At 40.8% G+C, this 21,300-nt stretch overlaps 1 protein-coding gene and 2 pseudogenes across 4 annotated transcripts in view; all 3 read left to right on the top strand.

Moving 5' to 3' along the window:
- LOC136157751 (Y-box-binding protein 1-like) overlaps window positions 1–4,886 on the top strand; it is a 34,037-nt pseudogene extending 29,151 nt beyond the window's left edge.
- PLCB1 (phospholipase C beta 1) overlaps window positions 1–21,300 on the top strand; it is an 830,993-nt gene that overhangs the window by 143,318 nt on the left and 666,375 nt on the right. The window lies entirely within an intron of this gene.
- Window positions 18,437–18,836, top strand: LOC136157758 (large ribosomal subunit protein eL37 pseudogene; annotated as a pseudogene).

Here is a 21,300-nt window from a genome sequence, read left to right on the forward strand (position 1 = left end):
ATTATGAAGAAATATAATATAAAATAATAATATATATAATATTATATAATATTATATTATATAATATTATATAATTATAATTATATAATTATATATAATTATAATATTATATAATATATAATAATAAAATAATATATATAATATAAAAATAATTTTTGAGGACCCAGTGTTTTGGAATTTCTCTTAGAATTCAAGATTCTGATGCTCACAAATTGAAAACAGGCAGAGATTCTTAAGGCTATAAATAAGTAAGTGAATTATGTTTTTTACTTTAATTACATTATTTTTTGCTTATATAACAAAGAATTTATTGGTAAACTGTGCATTATTTTTAAAAATTTAGGTATAATTTGCATAGAGTTAGATTTACGTCTGTAAGTCTACATTTCTATATGTTTTAAAATACTATATGTTAAGGTCTTGTAACTGTCACCACAACCAAGATATTGAACAGTTCTGTCATCCCTCTCCCCAAATTCCTATGGACCCTTTTGCAGTTAGCCCTTTCCTCCCAGCCCCTGGCAATAACCGGTCTGTTTTCCTTCCCCATAATTTTACCTTTTCCAAAATTAGTATAAGTGGAATCATACGGTATGCAGCCTTTTGAATTTGCCTCCTTTCATAAAGCATAAGGCATTTGAGATTCATCCATAATTGTTGCTTTTGTCAGTAACTCATTCCTTTTATTGCTGAGTAGTATTTCATTGTATGGATGCAGCATGGTTGGTTCATTCATTTTCCCATTTGAGGGACGTTTGTTATTTGTTTCTAGTTTCTGCTAATAACAAGGATTCTCAATTATGTTTTTACTCATTTTGGAAACAGTGAAATAAGAAGGTAGAAGAATCACTAATACTTTTTGTGTAGGGAGTGAGGGTTGCAGTGAGGAAGTGTTAGTCCAAAGGTGTTTTAAGAAGAGTGTATGTTGCCAGCCGGTGTAATCAGACCCGCCAGCAGTTCTCAAACTGCGCCCAACAATCACCACTGCTCCATTGTTGCCTGAGTTCAAAATTTGCTTCTCTTTTTCTGATTTTCACAATGTAGTTAATATGTTGCATTTTCAAAACCTTAAGTTTATCTCTAATGAACTGTGTGAAATACTTTTGTATTTCACAGAACATAAAATGATACCAGGTCTGACACAAAAGCATTACATTGATTTTCCTGCAATTGCGTCAAGTAATTTGGGGGCATACCACATAATCATGTAACTGCCAGGTGCTCTGTCCCTCAAAAAGAGGATGCCATATGGAAAATATTCTAAATTAGTTTATCAGGATGTTAAAATAGGACTCTGCTGTGTCCTCTGATGGAGAAGGAGAAGAGGCTTATGGAAGCTTCCTGATGGGAGAGACTGACTGTGGGGAAGACTCCATCTTGTTCTGATGGGTGGGGCTGTGTTTCCTCCCTGTTGTTAGACCTGAGGCCAAACCATGGCAGAGGTAATGCAGATAAAGGCACCTCCTTCAAAAGGTCTCATGCACGCACTGCCACACTCAGTGCCCCTAACCTGCAGAGGCCACCGCTGACCCACGCCTCCCCCGGAGACTCCTTGACACTCGGGGCAAGTCTGGGTCAGTCTCTGTGGGGTCACTGCTCCTCTCTCCTGGGTCCTGGTGCATACAAGGTTCTGTATGTGCCCTCCAAGGGTCTGTTTCCCCAGGCCTGTGTAAGCTCTGGCAGCTCTCTGGTGAGGTTAATGGTACCTCCTCCAAGAGGGCTTGTGCCATACCAGGTCTGATGCACCCAGAGCCTCTGCCCCTATGGCAGGCCCCTGCTGACCATACCTCCCCAGGAGACACTCACAGGCTGGTCTGGCTCAGTCTCTGTGGGATCTCCTGTTGCACACAAGCTTTTGTTTCAGCCCTCTGAGTGTCTCTGGTGGGTATGGGATTTCATTCTAATCGCAATTTCACCCCTCCTACCATCTTGCTGGGGCTTCTCCTTTGCCCTTGGATGCGGGATATCTTTTTTTGCTAAGATCCAACATTCTCCTCTCAATGGTTGTTCAGCAGTGAATTGTAAGTTTGGAGTTCTCGCAGGAGATGAGCACACATCCTTCTACTCCGCCATCTGGTAGTCCAGCCTTGTCTAACTCAATGAAACTATGAGCCATGCCCTGTAGGCCACCCAAGACCAACGGGTCATGGTGGAGAGTTCTGACAAAGCGTGGTCCACTGGAGAAGGGAATGGCAACCCTCTTCAATATTCTTTCCTTGAGAACCCGATGAACAGTATGAAAAGGCAAAAGCATACAACACTGAAAGATGAACTCCGCAGGTTGGTAGGTGCCCAATATGCTACTGGAGAACAGTGGAGAAATAACTCCAGAAAGAATGAAGACATGGAGCCAAAGCAAAAAGCAACACCCAGTTTCTGATGTGACTGGTCCCATGCTGTAAACAACAATATTGCATAGAAACCTGGGATGTTAGGTTCATGAATGAGGATAAATTGGAAGGGCTCAAACAGAAGGCAAGGGTGAACACTGACATTTTAGGAATCAGTGAACTAAAATGGACTGGAATGGGTGAATTTAACTCAGATAACCATTTTATCTACTACCGTGACCAAGAATCCCTTAGAAGAAATGGAGTAGGCCTCATAGTCAATAAAGAGTCCAAATGCAGTACTTGGGTGCAATCTCAAAAATGACAGAATGATCTCTGTTCGTTTCCAAGGCAAATCATTCAATATCACAGTAATCCAAGTCAATGCCCCAACCAGTAAAGCTGAATAAGCTGAAATTGAATGGTTCTATGAAGACCTACAAGACCTTCGAGAACTAACACCAAAAAAAGATGTCCTTTTCATTATAGGGACTGGAATGCAAAAGTGGGAAGTCAAGCGATACCTGGAGTGACAGGTAAATTTGGCCTTGGAGTACGGAATGCAGCAGGGCAAAGGCTAACAGAGTTTGCCAAGAGACCACACTGGTCATAGCAAACACCCTCTTCCAACAACACAAGAGAAGACTTTATACATGGACAGCAACAGATGGTCAACACTGAAATCAGACTGATTATATTCTTTGCAGCCAAATATGGAGAAGCCCTATACAGCCAGCAAAAACAAGGCCAGGAGCTGACTGTGGCTCAGATCATGAACTCCTTATTGCCAAATTCAGACTTAAATTGAAGAAAGTGGGGAAAGCCACTAGACCATTCAGGTATGACCTAAATCAAATCCCTTATGATTATACAGTGGAAGTGACATATAGATTCAAGGGATTAGATCTGATAAGTAGAGTTCCTGAAGAACTACGGATGGAGTTTTGTGACATTGTACAGGAGGCAGTGATCAAGACCATCCCCAAGAAAAATGCAAAAAGGCCAAATGGCTGTCTGAGGAGGGCTTACAAATAACTGTGAAAAGAAGCAGCCAGAGTTCGATCGGTATCGGGAGTGGAGAGCGGACCCCAGAGAGCCCTGAGCAGCCCCACCGCCGCCGCCGGCCTAGTTCCCATCACACCCCGGGAGGAGCCGCAGCTGCCGCAGCCGGCCCCAGTCACCGTCACTGCAGCTGTGAGCAGCGAGGCCGAGACCCAGCGGCCGCCCGCCGCCCGGCCCTCAGCGCTGCCGACACCAAGGCCGGCACGTCGGGCAGCGGCGCAGGGAGCGGCGGCCCAGGCGGCCGCACATCGGCGGCGCCTGCCGGCGGGGACAACAAAGTCATCGCAACGAAGGTTTTGGGAACAGTAAAATGGTTCAATGTAAGGAACGGATATGTTTCCTCAACGGGAATGACACCAAGGAGGATGTATTTGTACACCAGACTGCCATAAAGAAGAATAACCCCAGGAAGTACCTTCGCAGTGTAGGAGATGGAGAGACTGTGGAGTTTGATGTTGTTGAAGGAGGAAAGGGTGCGGAGGCAGCAAACGTTCCAGGCCCTGGCGGAGTTCCAGTGCAAGGCAGTGATACGCAGCAGACCGTCACCATTGTAGGCGCTATCCACGTCGCAGGGGTCCTCCACGCAATTACCAGCAGAATTACCAGAATAGTGAGAGTGGGGAAAAGAATGAGGGGTCGGAGAGCGCTCCCGAAGGCCAGGCCCGACAGCGCCGGCCCTACCGCAGGCGGAGACCCTATGGGCGTCGACCACAGTACTTCAACCCCCCTGTGCAGGGAGAAGTGACGGAGGGTGCTGACAACCCGGGTGCAGGAGAACAAGGTAGGCCAGTGAGACAGAGTATGTGTCGGGGTTAGAGACCACGATTCCGCAGGGGCCCTCCTCGCCAGAGAGCCCAGAGAGGACGGCAATGAAGAAGATAAGGAAAATCAAGATGAGACCCAAGGTCGGCAACCACCTCAACGTCGGTACCGCCGCAACTTCAACTACCGACGCAGACGCCCAGAAAACCCTAAACCACAAGAGGGCAAAGAGACAAAAGCAGCCGATCCACCAACTGAGAATTCGTCCGCTCCCGAGGCTGAGCAGGGCGGGGCTGAGTAAATGCCGGCTTACCATCTCTACCATCATCCGGTTTAGTCATCCAACAGGAAGAAATGAATATGAAATTCCAGCAATACGAAATGAACAAAAGATTGGAGCTGAAGACCTTAAGTGCTTGCTTCTTGCCTGTTGACCAGATAACTAGAACTATCTGCATTATCTATACAGCATGGGGTTTTTATTATTTTTACCTAAAGACGTCTCTTTTTGGTCATGACAAACGTGTTTAAAAAAAAAAAAAAAAGCCTGTTTTTTCTCAATACACCTTTAAAGGTTTTTAAATTGTTTCATATCTGGTCAAGTTGAGATTTTTAAGAACCTCATTTTTAATTTGTAATAAAAGTTTACAGCTTGATTTTTTCAAAAAGAAAAAGTCAACAAACTGCAAGCACCTGTTAATAAAGGTCTTAAATAATAAAAAAAAAAAAAAAGAAGAAGAAGCCAAAAGGCAAAGCAGAAAAGGAAAGATATACCCATTTGAATGCAGAGTTCCAAAGAATAGCAAGAAGAGATAAGAAAGACTTCCTCAGTGATCCATGCAAAGAAATAGAGGAAAACAATAGAATGGGAAAGTCTAGAGATCTCCTCAAGAAAATTAAAGATACCAAGGGAATTTTCATGCAAAGATGGGAACAATAAAGGACAGAAATGATGTGGACCTAACAGAAGCAGGAGATATTAAGAGGTGGCAAGAATACACAGAACTGTTCAAAAAAAGATCTTCACAACCCAGATAATCACGATAGTGTGATCACTCACCTAGAGCCAGACATCCTGTAATGTGAAGTCAAGTGGGCCTTAGAAAGCATCACTACCAACAAAGCTAGTGGAGGTGATGAAATTCCAGTTGAGCTATTTCAAATCCTTAAAAAGATGCTGTGAAAGTGCTGCACTCAATATGCCAGAAAAATCAGAAAACTCAGCAGTGGCCACAGGACTGGAAAAGATCAGTTTTCTTCCCAATCCCAAAGAAAGGCAATGCCAAAGAATGTTCAAACTATTGCACAATTGCACTCATCTCAAACACTAGCAAAGTAGTGCTCAGAATTCTCCATACCAGGCTTCCAAAGTATGTGAACTATGAACTTCCAGATGTTCAACCTGGATTTAGAAAAGGCAGAGGAACCAGAGATCAAATTGCCAACATCTGCTGAGTCATTGAAAAAGCAAGAGAGTTCCAGAGAAACATGCACTTCTGCTTTACTGACCACGCCAAAGCCTTGACTGTGTGGATCAGAACAAAGTGTGGAAAATTCTTAAAGCGATGGTAATACCAGACCACCTGACCTACCTCTTGAGAAATCTCCAATCTGGTCAAGAAGCAACAGTTAGAAGTGGACATGGAACAGACTGGTTCCAAATTGGGAAAGGAGTACGTCAAGGCTGCATATTGTCACCCTACTTATTTAACTTATATGCAGGGTACATCATGCGAAATGCTGGGCTGGATGAAGCACAAGCTGGAATCAAGATTGCCAAGAGAAATATCAATAACCTCAGTTATGCAGATGACAGCACCCTTATGGCAGAAAGCAAAGAAGAACTAAAAAGCCTCTTGATGAAAGTGAAAGAGGAGAATGAACAAGTTGACTTAAAACTCAACATTCAGAAAACTAAGATCATGGCATCCGGTCCCATAACTTCATGGCAAATAGATGGGGAGACAGTGGAAACAGTGTCAGACTTTATTTTGGGGGGCTCCAAAATTACTGCAGATGTTGATTGCAGCCATGAAATTAAAAGACGCTTGCTCCTTGGAAGAAAAAAATAATAAAGTGAAGTTGTTCATTGTGCCCGACTCTTTGAGACCTATGGGCTGTAGTCTACCAGGCTTCTCTGTCCATGGGATTTTCCAGGCAAGAGTACTTGAGTGGGTTGATATTTCCTTCTCCAGGGGTTCTTCCCAACCCAGCAATTGATCCCAGGCCTCCCTCATTGTGGCGGATGCTTTACCCTCTGAAACATCAGGGAAGTCCTTGGAAGAAAAGCTATGACAAACCTAGACAGTATCAAAAGCTGAGACACTACTTTGCCAACAGAGGTCCGTCTAGTCAAAGCTATAGTTTTCCAGTAGTCATGAATGGATGTGAGAGTTGAACCATAAAGAAAGCCGAGCACCAAAGAATTGATGCTTTGAACTGTGGTGTTGGAGAATACTCTTGAGAGTCCCTTGGTTGGCAAGGAGATCCAACCTAAAGGAAATCAGTCCTGAATATTCACTGGAAGGACTGATGCTGAAGCTGAAACTCCAATATTTTGGCCACCTTATGGGAAGAATTTACTCAATGGAAAAGACCCTGATGCTGGGAAAGATTGAAGGCAGGAGGTGAAGGGAAAGACATTTCATGCAAAGAGGATGAGATGGTTGGATGGCATCATGGACTCAATGGACATGAGTTTAAGCAAGCTCCCAGAGTTGGTGATGGACAGGGAAGCCTGGTGTGCTGCAATCCTTGGGGTCTGCAAAGAGTTGGACGTGACTGAGTGTCTGACTTCTTGTGCCAGGTTTAGCCAAGGAATAAAAAGAATGGCTGTTACATTGCTTCATGAAGATCACCAGGAACAACTGAGATTTTTGGAAAGGCTGAGAAAGTAGAGACTAGAGCTTGGAAGATTTGTGTGAGAGCTCTGAATGTTCTCTGATTCCAATCATACATGTCTAGTGTCATGAGACAGGGTTCAGTTGCGCTATTTTCATAATAACCTGTGGCGTCTATGGTCATACCACCCTGAATGCGCCCAATCTCGTCTGATCTTGGAAGCTAAGCAGGGTTGGGCCTGGTTAGTACTTGGATGGGAGAATAACCTGTGGCTAACATGGGGTCTCTCTCTATTTTTTCCATGGGGGCTGTCAGGAGGGGCAATTGGAGCCTAGCAGAAAAGAGCTAGGATTATCTATGCTTAGGGATTTCCCTGGTGGCTCAGACAGTAATGAATCTGCCTGCAATGCAGGAGACCTGGGTTTGATTCCTTGGTTAGGAAGATCCCCTGTGGGAGGGCATGGCAACCCACTCCAGTGTTCTTGCTGGAGAATCCCCTTGGACAGAGGAGCCTGGCGGGCCACAGTCCATATGGTAACAAAAAGTCGGACTCGACTGAGAACTAAGTACAGCACAGCATGTCTATGCTTAATGTCAAGGAGGGAATAGAAAATGAGCTGCTAGGTTATACATCATGCCCATCAACAGAGCTGCAGGTAGAAGGGCTCTGGGCAGGGGAGAGAGGTTAGCTTGTGATGGTGCTCTGGCCTCATCTTTACCTGAGGAGGTGCATGCATCGGCAGGCGACTGTGGGTGCCAGCTGCTAACAATTCACAGTTGCTCTTATGCTCTGAAGGACCGCCCTGGCTGACAGGAGCCTCCTTGCCCAGAAGTGACTTGTGGTTTATGGCTCCCATCAATCTGGAGGCTGCCCATGGCCACTGACTGAAAAATACAAAAGTGTAAAAACTCAGCATCTTTGCCTCAAGGCATTAGAGCTGTGCTCCAGGGACCAGGCTGATAATAAACTTCAGCTGAAACAAGCTCTTTACCAAACGCCTTCTGTCTTATCTTACTCTTAGTTGTTTAAAGGTTTCTTTTGAGAGCTCTCCCTTGAAAATCATGTGCGCAAGAATCCCTGTCTCAGGCTCTACATCTAGAGCACCTAACCTACAATAGGGGTCTCTGAAGAATCCACAAAAGCGTGAGAGAGAAAGTGAGAAAGAGAGAGAGAGAGAGAGAGAGATGTGGATTGTGTGTTTTGAACATGTGCAGAGTTTACAGAAGTTAATTTCAGCTTACTACTGTAGCAGTTAGGGAAGAGCTGTCTGGTCTTCCCCAGTTTGTCACTGCCTCTCAGTTGTCAGGAACCGTGATGGAAAGGCAAGGAGGCAGCACCTGACCAAGCTGCTCAGGGAAGGAGAGCATTATGAACCTTTCCTTCCTCCAAGACTCCAGTTTTGTCACTGGCCTTGTACCATGGGAGGTGAAGCCTTGCCATGAAATCAGCATGACCTTTTTATGATCCGAGGTACTGAATGGGGACCCTTGGAAAGTGTAACCAAAAAATCCATGGAGTCTGCCTAAGTTTCCATCTAGGAGTGAGAGAATAACCAACTCACACGGTTCACTTAAGGATGTAGTGAGGAAAAGTGAATCTTGACCATTTGGTTACTTGTTACCCTGGAATAATTGAAAGGACAAAGTCTACTGAATTGTTGGACCCTGACAGATGAAGGCAGACAACTCTCTTTCCTTCTTAAGCAGAGGGTATGAGTGTTCTAATTAGTACTAACATTAATTCTCAGTGAGATATATTCTATCAGACACACAAGTCTCTATGTCTTGGTCACCCTGTCAGACCCAGAGACCCCTGACAGGGAATTCTGTGGGTGTGGGGAGAATGCTTGGGGTCTACCCAGCACCCTTCACGTGTACAATGATGCATTATTAATTACAGTCACTGACAGGGCACTCTTGGTTGCTCTCTTCTTGATAGCAGCTGGATCTTTTCCTTCCTTTCTTATCAGAAGAAATACCTAGACACCTGGAGGAAAGAAAGAGTGGGGAGTGCATAACCATGAGGTCCTTGTTTTATGAAAACCTTAGTGAAGGAAACGGGAAGAAAGTTTAGAGCACAGAACTGAGCAGAAGAGAATCAAATTTAGAATTGCCTTCAGTCACTGGAAAACCCTTGGTGTGACTAATGCTCTTAGATACCTAGAAGCCCAGTTTCATTTGTGAATTTCTTATGTTCCCCTGTATTTCTGTTTCTAATGCAATATAGAAATAGAGTCAGCATTCCAATCACAAACATCATACAGTCGTAAATTGACTACCTGAGGACCTTGAACAAGTTAATCTCTCAAAGACTTGATTCCATCATCTATTAAATGGGGAAGAATTACCTAATGTCTACAGCAGCTAAAATTGTGTCTGACACTTGCTAAACATTCAATATTATTGTTGTTATTTAATCACTGAGTTGCGTCTGACTCTTTTGCGACGCTATGGACTGTAGCCCTCCAGACTCCTTTGTCCATGGGATTTCCCAGGCAAGAATACTGGAGTGGGTTGCCATTTCCTTATCCTGAGGATCTTTCTGACCCAGGGATTGAACCTACATCTCCAGCGGCTCCTGCATTGGCAAGCGAATTCTTTACCACTGAGCCACCAGAGAAGCCCTGTTGTTAGCTTAGATTAAACTCTGGAGTAGTTAACTGAGAAATATTAATAATAATTATTTCATTTATAAGGAAATGCTGGACATCACATTGTCAACAAAATATTCAGTTGATCTAATATTTCAAATTGTGATATTATATATTCTGAGATTGTTTCCTTAAATATGATAGCAGTTGACTTGATAATACAGAAGAAATTTGACTGCCTACACTGTGTAACACAAAGTTGAGAATTCAATTCTTGTTTTACATTTATAAATATATAATATGTACATATATATATTTCTTCAGTTCAGTCACTCAGTCATGTCTGACTCTTTGCGACCCCATGGACTGCAGCATGCCAGGCCTCCTTGTCCATTACCAACTCCTGGAGTTTGCCCAAACTCATGTCCATTGTGGAGAAGGCAATGGCACCCTACTGCAGTACTCTTGCCTGGAAAATCCCGTGGACAGAGGAGCCTGGTAGGCTGCAGTCCATGGGGTCGCTAGGAGTCAGGCACGACTGAGTGACTTCACTTTGACTTTTCACTTTCATGCATTGGAGAGGGAAATGGCAACCCACTCCAGTGTTCTTGCCTGGAGAATCCCAGGGACAGAGGAGCCTGGTGGGCTGCCATCTGTGGGGTCACACAGGGTCGGACAAGACTGAAGTGACTTAGCAGCAGCAGCAGCAGCATGTCCATTGAGTCGGTGGTGCCATCCAACCATCTCATCCTCTATCGTCCCCTTCTCCTCCCGCCTTCAATCTTTCCCAGCATCAGGGTCTTTTCCAGTGAGTCAGTTCTTCACATCTTGTGGCCAAAGTATTAGAGTTTCAGCTTCAGCATCAGTCCTTCCAATGAATTCAGCACTGAGTTCCTTTAGGATGGACTGGTTGGATCTCCTTGCAGTCCAAGGGACTCTCAAGTCTTCTCTAACAACACAGTCCAAAAGCATCAGTTCTTTGGTGCTCAACATTCTTTATGGTCCAACTCTCACATCCATACATGACTACAAGAAAAATCATAGCTTTGACTAGATGGACCTTTGTTGGCAAATTTGTGAATTTGTCTCTGCTTTCTAATATGCTGTCTAGGTTGGTCATAACTTTTCTTCCAAGGAATGAGCGTCTTAACTTCATGGCTGCAGTCTCCAGCTGCAATGATTTTGGAGCTCCCAAAAATAAAGTCTATCATTATTTCCACTGTTTCCCCATCTATTTGCCATGAAGTGATGGGACCAGATGCCATGATCTTAGTTTTCTGAATGTTGAGTTTGAAGACAATTTTTTCACTCTCTTTCACTTTCATCAAGAGGCTTTTTAGTTCTTCTTTGCTTTCTGCCATAAGGGTGCTGTCATCTGCATAACTGAGGTTATTGATATTTCTCCTGGCAATCTTGATTCCATCTTGTGCTTCACCCAGCCCAGCATTTCTCATGATGTACTCTGCATATAAGTTAAATAAGCAGGGTGACAATATACAGCCTTGACATACTCCTTTCCTGATTTGGAACCAGTCTGTTGTTCCATGTCCAGTTTTAGCTGTTACTTCCTGACCTGCATACAGATTTCTTAAGATGCAGGTCAGGTGGTCTGTTATTCCCATCTCTTGAAGAATTTTCCAGTTTCTTGTGAACCACACAGTGAAAGGCTTTGGCGTGGTCAGTAAAGCAGAAGTGCATGTTTCTCTGGAACTCTCTTGCTTTTCCAATGATCCAGCGGATGTTGGCAATTTGATCTGGTTCCTCCAACTTTTCTAAATCCACCTTGAACATCTCGAGGTTCACGGCTTACTATATAGAAGGTTAATATTTATTGGCATCAAAGGATGCTTCATCTTAACAGGAGTCAGATTTGAAGTCTCATGCTAAAGATTTTTGGTACTTCCTTCTTATTTCCCTAGGAAAATCTAGCAATTCTGCAGGAGTCACCAACATCTATGATTGGGATGCATTATGAGAAATGATTAATAGGGAAGCCTTGAAATGTGGATCCAGATTCTCCAACTCCTTGAGCGGAAACTCTTCATAAGGCCAGGACCTGGCCATATCAAGAATAACTTATCATTTCTCTAACTTTATACATAATTCTGAATGTTTAAGAGCAAAACATACTTGAGTTTACTCCTACCAGTCATTAGCTGTGTGATTGTGGACAGTGTCAGTTTTCTCATCCATAAAATGGGAATAGCAGTGTCTATCCTATAGGACAGTTATGAAAATTAAAAGGGTAATGCATATAGAACAATTGGTCCTGAATCTGGCATATGGTGGGACTAGGGTAGTTATTGTTGGAATTATCTAATTCAAAACATTTTCATTTTAAAAGGGAATGACTAAATACCATTTGAGATTTGCCAAAGGGTGGGAGAGCTATTTAATATCCAAGTAATGATATCACTGATAATTTCTAAGTTGAGGTCATTCCATAATTTTTAGTACCAGGGATCTTTGAGGGAATGTAGAGCTAGCTCTTTCATAAGTATTTTCATCCTTTTATCTATGCTTTCAAAAATATTTTTGGAGCACCTATTATTGTTGATAAATCCCAGGTTTACCTCTTAATGTTATCTTGTACTTAAACTTATTTGGTTCTGTACTGCCTGTACTTCAGTAATTTCTAAAATAGAGAATTGTGGAGCATAAATACATGTATCCATTTTCAATTATGTTGCTATGTCCTCACAATATTGTTAACAAAATCATAAACTTTTCACCATAACAATGACTTAACAGGATGAACATGTGCCAAGACAGAAGTTTTAGTGATTTTTGAACCATTGTTTTATTTTTTCCCACAATCATCATTAAGAAATCATGTGAGTGTCATGGTAAAAATAAGTCACTAAGATTAGAGAGAATTCATTTTTTAATTGTAAAAATAGCCATATTTACCTGGATGTTTATGTAGAGTTTAAATAAGATTGTCTAACTTTTAAAGTTCCTTACTTTATTAAATGCTGTGTTAACATGCTGCCAAACCTTTGAATTCTCCTTGGTCAGCCAAAGTCAATGCTAAGGCTTTGTGTGTTGGCAATTGAATTGTGTGTCAGTTTGCTATTGCCTCAGTAATGCCATGTAACAAGCTACCCCAAAACTCAGGGCTTAAAACAACTACTTGTTGCTTCTTGCAGTCAAAATGTGGTGGTCCTGCTGATCTGAGCATGTCTTAAAAGCATACATGAAAGTGTCTGCAGTCAGCTGTAGGTCAGCTCTTCACATGTGGTGTCATTGAACTTGGCTAGGCATTCATATGGCCTAGCCTGACACTTTTCTTGGCACCACATCAGTGATAAAATTTATGTGTATTTTGAGTCAAAGTAGGGTTAAATTGAAAATAATCTTTAGGGTTGTGGCCAGAATGATTGGTAAACAATATACCAAAAACAACTGTTTCTTCTTAATGAAAATCAAATGCTAATGGGGACTTTTCAAAACACTGCACCAAATTCACATACTCAAGAGTGCTGGTGTCTGCTAGCAGATCTCCTCTTAAAGTCATTTTTCTAGTCACATTGCATTTGACTTATTCATTCTTTCTTTTTCCTCCCTTTTACTTAGTGAAATGCACACTGTATGTCCTTTCTTAAATACCCTTTTTGTTCAAAAATATTTTTTCAGGAATTTGAAATGTTCAATAGAAGGGAAAAGTGTTAGCAGACTTAGACTCCAAAAAAGTTTGACAATGATTATGACATAATGGTGGATATGGTGGATATGGGCTTGAAAATCTCCAAGATTGTTGATACTGGCTAATAATTTGGGGGTCTTTGGACACAATTGTCCACATGTATTTTCCCTCATTAAATGAAGATGCATTAAAATATATGTTTAGATCAAGCAATAGATTGATTTAATCTGGGGAAAAACAAGAGAATGGAATTTTGCAAAGAAAACCTTGGATTGAGAATTATTAAGATTAAGATTTTAAAATTCTTTTTCCTTGAATCTGCTCTCTGGCGTGTGCTAATCTTGATGTCTATGATTAAAACCCAGTGTTGCTCTTCTTTTTGAAAGTGAACACTGGTGGATCTAGATTTTTGTTTCTTTGTCAATAATGTTTGGAATGTCATCTGTTTTTGGATGAAATGCCTCAGTCATTTAAAATTTATAGAACTGCCGTTATATAACTGACTTCAGTCTCATCTTGTACCACTTCTGCTGATAGAGCAAAACAAACCTACACAAATATGGAAGAAATTATCCACAGCGGACACCAACCCCTGTGCACACAATAGAATGCATTGTTGTGTCTAAACTCAAAATGAGAATATTGAACATTCTTCAGTCAGGACCGTGTGTTACTTGCCAGGCCATTGTTTATTGTTTGCTATTTAAAATTTTTTCTTTACAATAAGTTTCACTGAAGGTGGTAGGAATCATTCCCTTTGAAGCTTTGTTTTGCCTAGAAGAAATGTCAGAAAAAAAAAAAAAAAGAGAGAGGGAGAGAGATAGAAATAATAACATTCTGGCTAACTCCCATTCCCCCCCCTGGGATTTGGTCTAATCTCCTCATCATTTTTTGTTGATTGTATAACATTAACATTTAAGGCATTCAATAGCAGGTTATATGATTGAAATTTCTGGCCATCTGTTGCATATATCTTGAACTTTCATGAAGATTTTGTTACAGCCCTCCCCCAGTATAATCACAAAATCACATTGTTTTATTGCACCCTTGAGAGAAATAACCATATTCTAAAATTAATTAAAACTTGAAAGTTAGGTTAAATTATTTTAAAGAAAACAATGCATATTACCTTAAAGTATGGTTTGTCCTTGTTTCTACATTGTTATTACTTTCTGACTCATTTGATCTAAGGTAGAGACATTTCTGCATAAGATTATTTAAGAACTATAGCATATAAAATAGCTGGGGCATAAGAGAGCTTGGCTTATGAGTTGTTTGATTAATAGAAAAAGAGGCAGGGCAGAGTGTCTTGTATTGAAAAAAAGTTGTCCTTAAAAGTGTAAAATTAGAGCTTGAAAGCCTTGGAATCAAAGGACAGAAATAAAACTAATTTTAATGTAGGTGTATGGGCTTAAGTAGATCTTCCCTGGTGGCTCAGATGATAAAGAATCCGCCTGCAACACAGGAGACCTGGGTTTGATCCCTGGGTTAGGAAGATCCTCTGGAGAAGGGAATGGCAATCCACTCCAGTATTCTCGCCTGGAGAATCCCATGGACAGAGGAGCCTGGCGGGCTACAGTCTGTGGGGTCACAACGAGTCTGACATGACTGAGCGACTAACACTGCTGCCACTGCTATGGGCTTACATATCCTACAACCCAGTTACATAACGGGGGGGGGAAATGAGGTGACTCTGGTATAACATCTTATAAAAGAAGAAGTGTAGTTATATAATTAGTCTACATTTATCAAGGAGCCCATTCCACCTACCTAAGCTCTGAAGATGGAGGAGGTGGATAGGGAAGGACTTCTAAGGGATGATGACTAAGAACAGTTTGTTATGTGCATTGGTTTCACCCTTTCAAACTTTTTTTTTGGTATATCACTCAGTTGCCTGGTGATCTACAGTTTTATTCTTTAAAGTCCTTGATCAAGACAGCTTTTGAAACAAAAAAAATGAACTCAGTGATTTGAGAAACAGCCAATACTTGCCCTTTAAGATCTGAGTCTCAGGAAGAAAAGCAAGAATCTCTACCTGAGAATGTATTTTATTTGGATAGATTGATTTTTTGTATTGGGGAGGAGAGGTACTAGGTATATGGAGAGCACATTATTGTGTCTTGGGATGTGTGAGCTAGAAAATTGGACTAATATATTATTAGCACAGTTAAAAGTAATGCAGGTAATGGTGTATGTTTTGTTAGTCAAACAGCATCTTGGGAAGATAGAAAAGAGAGAAGAAAAAGGAAGATGATAATAAGAGTCTTTATTATAGGAATCAATGGTCCTGGTTCTAAAGGGCAATTGGCACAGCAGAATCATTCCTACCACCATGCTTATAGTTCTCCTATTCAATAGCAGTCTTAATAAGACTTTTCTCTCTCCTGTGCTATTAATTGGAAACAACAGTAATTCCTGATGAAGATATGTTTTCCTAATAGTCCTTGAGTACACTCAAATTGGAAAAATCTGAACCACTTTCCAGATTTTTTTCTACTATTTTCTCCAAAGTTAGAGTTTGTTGACAGTGATGAACCATCTAGAAATATGTCCTGATACCATTTCTGTCAGATACCAGGAGTTTTGTTTGCCTCGTATTTTGGGTGGCAACTTTTAGTTTAAGAAATTAAAAATTAAAGTGTCTGATGAATTAAATGTAATTGCTGAAATCGACAGCATTGTAATTCATACATAGCCATTTTGCTACTTTCTGCATTTGTGCTCCTCTGAATGCCAAACATCGGGTGATGAAGATACAATGCATCTGTGACTTCCCTATTTTCAAGGGAATTATTCACTCAGTGATAGAATTTTGAAACTCAAAGGAGAACAAATAAGAGTTAAGCAGTGACGATAAACACTTAAAAATAGTTCCTGAAACCAGCTAAAGAGGTAGTAATAAATAGAAAATAAAGATGATCAAATAGGTAAGAAAAATTGCCTCAATTTCTGCCCTTTAGAAATTACCATCATTAATGTTGGATCAACTAAATTTTAACAAGGGAGGTTGACAAATAACCAAATTTGTATTTAAAGATATTTGGTGGGTAATATAATCATTTCATAGTATTTATCTCTCATTTTATGACTTGGCTTTCTATTTCATTAATATTAATGAACAGCTACTTACTTTTAGCTCCAGTGGACTTCAAACTGAATGTCTCAGAAATTGGAACTGGAAAGAATGAATTGATTTTTAAACTCATTTCTGATTGTTAATTTGACTCATCTCAAAATGGGGACTATATTTTCCATATATGCCATTTGGCAACAGTAATTTGCTTCTAAACTTTCACAGTGGAAAATAAACTACCAACTTGGTGGTAATGTAGGGGGAGGCCCTGCATCAGTGAAATGCTCCCACTTTGCTGCTTCAAAGCATGCAGACTGAGAATGTTGTTGTTGTTAAGTTGCTAAGTCACATCCGACTCTTTTCTGAGCCCGTGGACTGTAGCTTGTCAGGTTCCTCTGTGCATGGGATCTCCTTGGCAAGAATACCGAAATGCATTGCCATTTCCTTCTCCAGGGGATCTTCCTGACCCAGGGTCCAAGCCCTCGTCTCCTACATTGGCGGATTCTTTACCACTGAGCCACCTGGGAAGCCCTAAGAGTGTTTATAAGCAGGCAAACTGCCCGGTGGCTGAACCGAGGCAAAGAATTGCCTCCCATGTGCTCCCTTCTATATGAATTTTTCAAAGCTCCTTCAAAATACTGGATTTTAGGAATATTAAAATTTTCCATTTATTTCATGAATTTGATTTTCAGTAGATTTCAAAGTTATTAGTTTTCTACATTGATTCATTTAAAACAATAGAGTAAGATAATAAATTGTTCCTAAAATGATGTGGTATAAACACCATGGGCTGAGACAGATCTGGGTTCTGACGTCATCTCTTCTGTATAAGATGTGCTTGGACAGACCTGTTTCCTGATCTGTGACATTCAGATAACAACAGTTCAAAGGGTAGCAACATAGAAGATGTAAAGATATCTCCATATATAAGCACTGTTGAAAATGATAGAAAAGGAAATACAGGACAAAAAAATCCTATATTAATAGATGTGATGAGTGAAGACAGGAGAAACTGATTGAGATTTTTAATATAAAAACTTATTTTAGTTGATAAAGAGCCAGCATTAACAACTTTCCACAATAACCTCAGATACGCAGATGACACCACCCTTATGACTTAAAGCGAATAACTAAAGAGGCTCTTGATGCAAGTGAAAGAGGAAAGTGAACAAGTTGGCTTAAAACTCAACATTCAGAAAACTAGGATCTTGATATCCAGTCCCATCACTTTAGGGCAAATAGATGAGGACATAATGGAAACAGTGACAGACTTTATTTTTTGGGCTCCAAAATCGCTACACATGGTGATTGCAGCCATGAAGTTAAAAGACACTTGCTCCTTGAAAGAAAAGCTATGACCAATCTAGACAGCATATTAAAAACCAGAGACATTACTTCACCAACAAAGGTCCATCTAGTCAAACCTATGGTTTTTCCAGTAGTCATGTATAAATGTGAGAGTTGGACTATAAAGAAAGCTGAGTGCCGAAGAATTGATGCTTTTGAACTGTGGTGTTGGAGAAGACTCTTGAGAGTCCCTTGGACTGCAAGGAAATCCACCCAGTTCATCCTAAAGGAAATCAGTCCTGAATATTCACTGGAAGGACTGATGCTGAAGGTGAAGCTCCAATACTTTGGCCACCTGATGTGAAGAACTGACTCACTGAAAAATATTGTGATACTGGGAAAAATTGAAGGTTGGAGGAGAAGGGGATGACAGGGGATGAGATGGTTGGATGGCATCACCAACATGATGGACGTGAGTTTGAGTAAGCTCCAGGAGTTGGTGATGGACAGGGAGGCCTGGCGTGCTGCAGTCCGTGGGGTCGCAAAGAGTCAGGCATGACTGAGCGACTGAACTGATATTTGCTTTCAGTCTTTTTTTAAAACATGGCATTATTTTTGTATTACACACACATATATTCATGTATTTATATATGTATATGTATGTTAGATAATAAAATATGACAAAAATAAAATTTTAAAAAATCACCTGAAATCCTTACACCCAGAAATAGCCATCATTAACATTACGTTAATGTCATTCCACATATACTTCTAAGCATATATATATATAAAATACAGCTATAAGGATTAAAAATAGTTGTATAAAAATAGGATCATTTTGCTCTTTGGTCTCGGCGGCAGAAGCAAGATGACGAAGGGAACGTCATCGTTTGGAAAGCATCGGAATAAGACGCACACGCTGTGCCGCCGCTGTGGCTCTAAGGCCTACCACCTTCAGAAGTCGACCTGTGGCAAGTGTGGCTGCCCTGCCAAGCGAAAGAGAAAGTATAATTGGAGTGCTAAACCTAAAAGACAAAATACCACTGGGACTGGTCGAATGAGGGACCTAAAAACTGTATACCGCTGATTCAGGCATGGATTCCGTGAAGGAACACCACCTAAACCCAAGCGAGCGACTGTTGCAGCATCTAGTTCATCCTAAGGATTTCAACAATTAGTCATGCAATAAATGTTCTGGCTTTAAAAAAAAAAAAAAAAGATCATTTTGAAGAAACCGTTTTAACATGGAGTCTTAAAATTTCGATCTTGTACTGAATGCCTGTCTGTGAAGCATGGAAACATTACCCCGCAGCGTGTCTCCCCCTTTCCACCTGGCCCCATGTCTCTGCATTTGTTACTTGTGTCATGTGTAAACAATTAAAAAAATTAAAAACAATTTAAAAAATCAGATTTAAAAAAAATCACATTGTCCTAGAACTATAATTTCCATGTTTGATTAGTTTTAACCATATATTTCAATGAAATCAATATTCTCCATCCATCACTCACCATGGCTTTGCATTTCTAAGCTGTTTATTGTCCTCTCTAAATTGACTCTGTTTCATGGTCAAAGTCTATGTAAAGATAATTTTCAGAAGGGTTCAGAAGTGAATGTGTTTCATGAGGGCTTCCATTTTTACCAGTGTCACTCTTTTATGTTAAACTACACCTTGATGCGTAATTCTTGGGTCACATTTGTAGTCATCATTCCAGCATCTTCTAGCATTGGATGTTGCCTGGCAAAAAGTCTAAAGAGAACCTGATCTTCAGCAGCAAAAGGATCCAGTGTTTGTTTTTGATGCCCAGATGTTTTAAACATTCTTTGCGTTATTTACCTCTGGCCTGGGATATTTTGCATAGTTGCTTTGCTCTTTTCTTGCTTGAATGGTCCTTTTCAGACATTCTGTTTTTTTTCTAATAAAGCATTGGTGATGTCTGAACTTCTTCCTTTACCTGAGACCAGAGTGTTTTCCTGTCACAGCCTATGGTTTGAGAGCTGAGAGTTCTGAGTTCTTTCTGTTTTTCTTCAAAAAGAAGGCTGGAGGGAGTACTGATGGGCCTGTACATTCCTTCTTTGAATTCTGGAGTTTATTTTCCCTTCTGACATTTTGGTAAATGTCCTGTATCAAGGACAAGGGGTGCCTCCCTTTCCTATAGGCAGACATCTTCAGTCTTGAGATAGCTTTCTCAATTCATTCTGCAATACTGGATGGATTCCTCCCTTATTTCAGAGAGAATCATCCTCTATCATGTTCCTCACCCAGAGGCATGTCTGTATTTCTCAGACAAGGGAAACTATAAGGAAAATTTATCCAGCCTATTTCTTTCTTGATTTGTGGGTATGGACATGAATTCTCAGTCAGTTTGGACTCCACCATCAGCTTGTGGGAGGGATTGGTGTTTGAAGCTTAACAGTGACTCACAGCAATGCCCTGCACCAGAAGTTTCTCTTATTTTCTTAGCCATTTGAGCTATTGCAGTGGGTCAAGCTTCATTTCTTGTTTATTTGCTTTGGTTGTATTTTATGTTTATCTGTTTTTGCTCTTTTTAAAAAATGTGTTCTGCAAAGCAGCTTTCATCCTTCATCTTAACCTGAAAATCAGTAGAGGATTTTGACCTAAGCCCAGAAAGCTGCTTCTCTGGCCTTTGAAGGTGGTGTGTTGTCCCTGTGGGGAGGCTGTCTGGAGGAGTATAGTCTCCTGTGTAAACTCAGCTTCTGAGAAGGATGTTTAACTGAATAGCCTCTTTCATATTTTTACTCTTAGCTCTTGCCAGTGTCAAGGGTCTTGTATCTTTCCCAATTTTTTTTTTTATTGCTGTTACCACTAAGAAGCTGGATAAGAAAGAAAATTCATTCCTCCTTGACTTTTCTGTGGTTGGAAATTCTTATTTTTTCCTCATGATTTATTTTTCTTTGCTATGAGATTTATAAACCTAAAGGGAGATGGTAAGCAGTCAGATAAGACACATTATCAAAATTGTTTAAAACTCCAGCATCTTTAATGCTTTGAAAGCAAAACTTTAAAAAAGAAGTAGCTAAAATGAAGTATATCTAAAATTGGAAGATCTTTTTCTTTCTGAAATATATTCTGCAGTAATTCTCACTGATTTGAAAGGCAGAATGACATTGGATTAGTATCTCCAAGTGAAGAGCTAGGACTTTCTGTACTTTCAAATGCTAATTGATTTTTTTTTTTTTTTAATCCCTGAGTATCCATCTTGTTCACCTGTGAGAATAACAGGGTATAGTTAGATTTTCTTCTTTTCACTCTGGGTAGAGCGCTGCCTCGGAGGAGGCAATGGCAACCCACTCCCGTACTCTTGCCTGGAAAATCCCATGGGTGGAGGAGCCTGGTAGGCTGCAGTCCATGGGGTCGCTAAGGAGTCGGACACGACTGAGCGACTTCACTTTCACTTTTCACTTTTATGCATTGGAGAAGGCAGTGGCAACCCACTGTAGTACTCTTGCCTGGAGAATCCCAGGGACGAGCCTGGTGGGTCTCTGGGGTCGCGTAGAGTCGGACACGACTGAAGCAATTTAGCAGCAGCAGAGCGCTGCTTGAGAAACCTGCCTCATACTGCAGCTATGAAACTGAAGTGAGCAAATACACAGGAAGCACTTGGTAAGTGCTTGATGAGTATTATCTGCAGCAGCAAAAACTGAAGTTTCCTCATTTGGCTTTGTTATAATAAAAAGCATTCTCTTTG

The sequence above is a fragment of the Muntiacus reevesi genome, chromosome 2 (genome assembly GCF_963930625.1).
Source record: "Muntiacus reevesi chromosome 2, mMunRee1.1, whole genome shotgun sequence".
In the NCBI taxonomy this organism is placed as follows: Eukaryota; Metazoa; Chordata; class Mammalia; order Artiodactyla; family Cervidae; genus Muntiacus; species Muntiacus reevesi.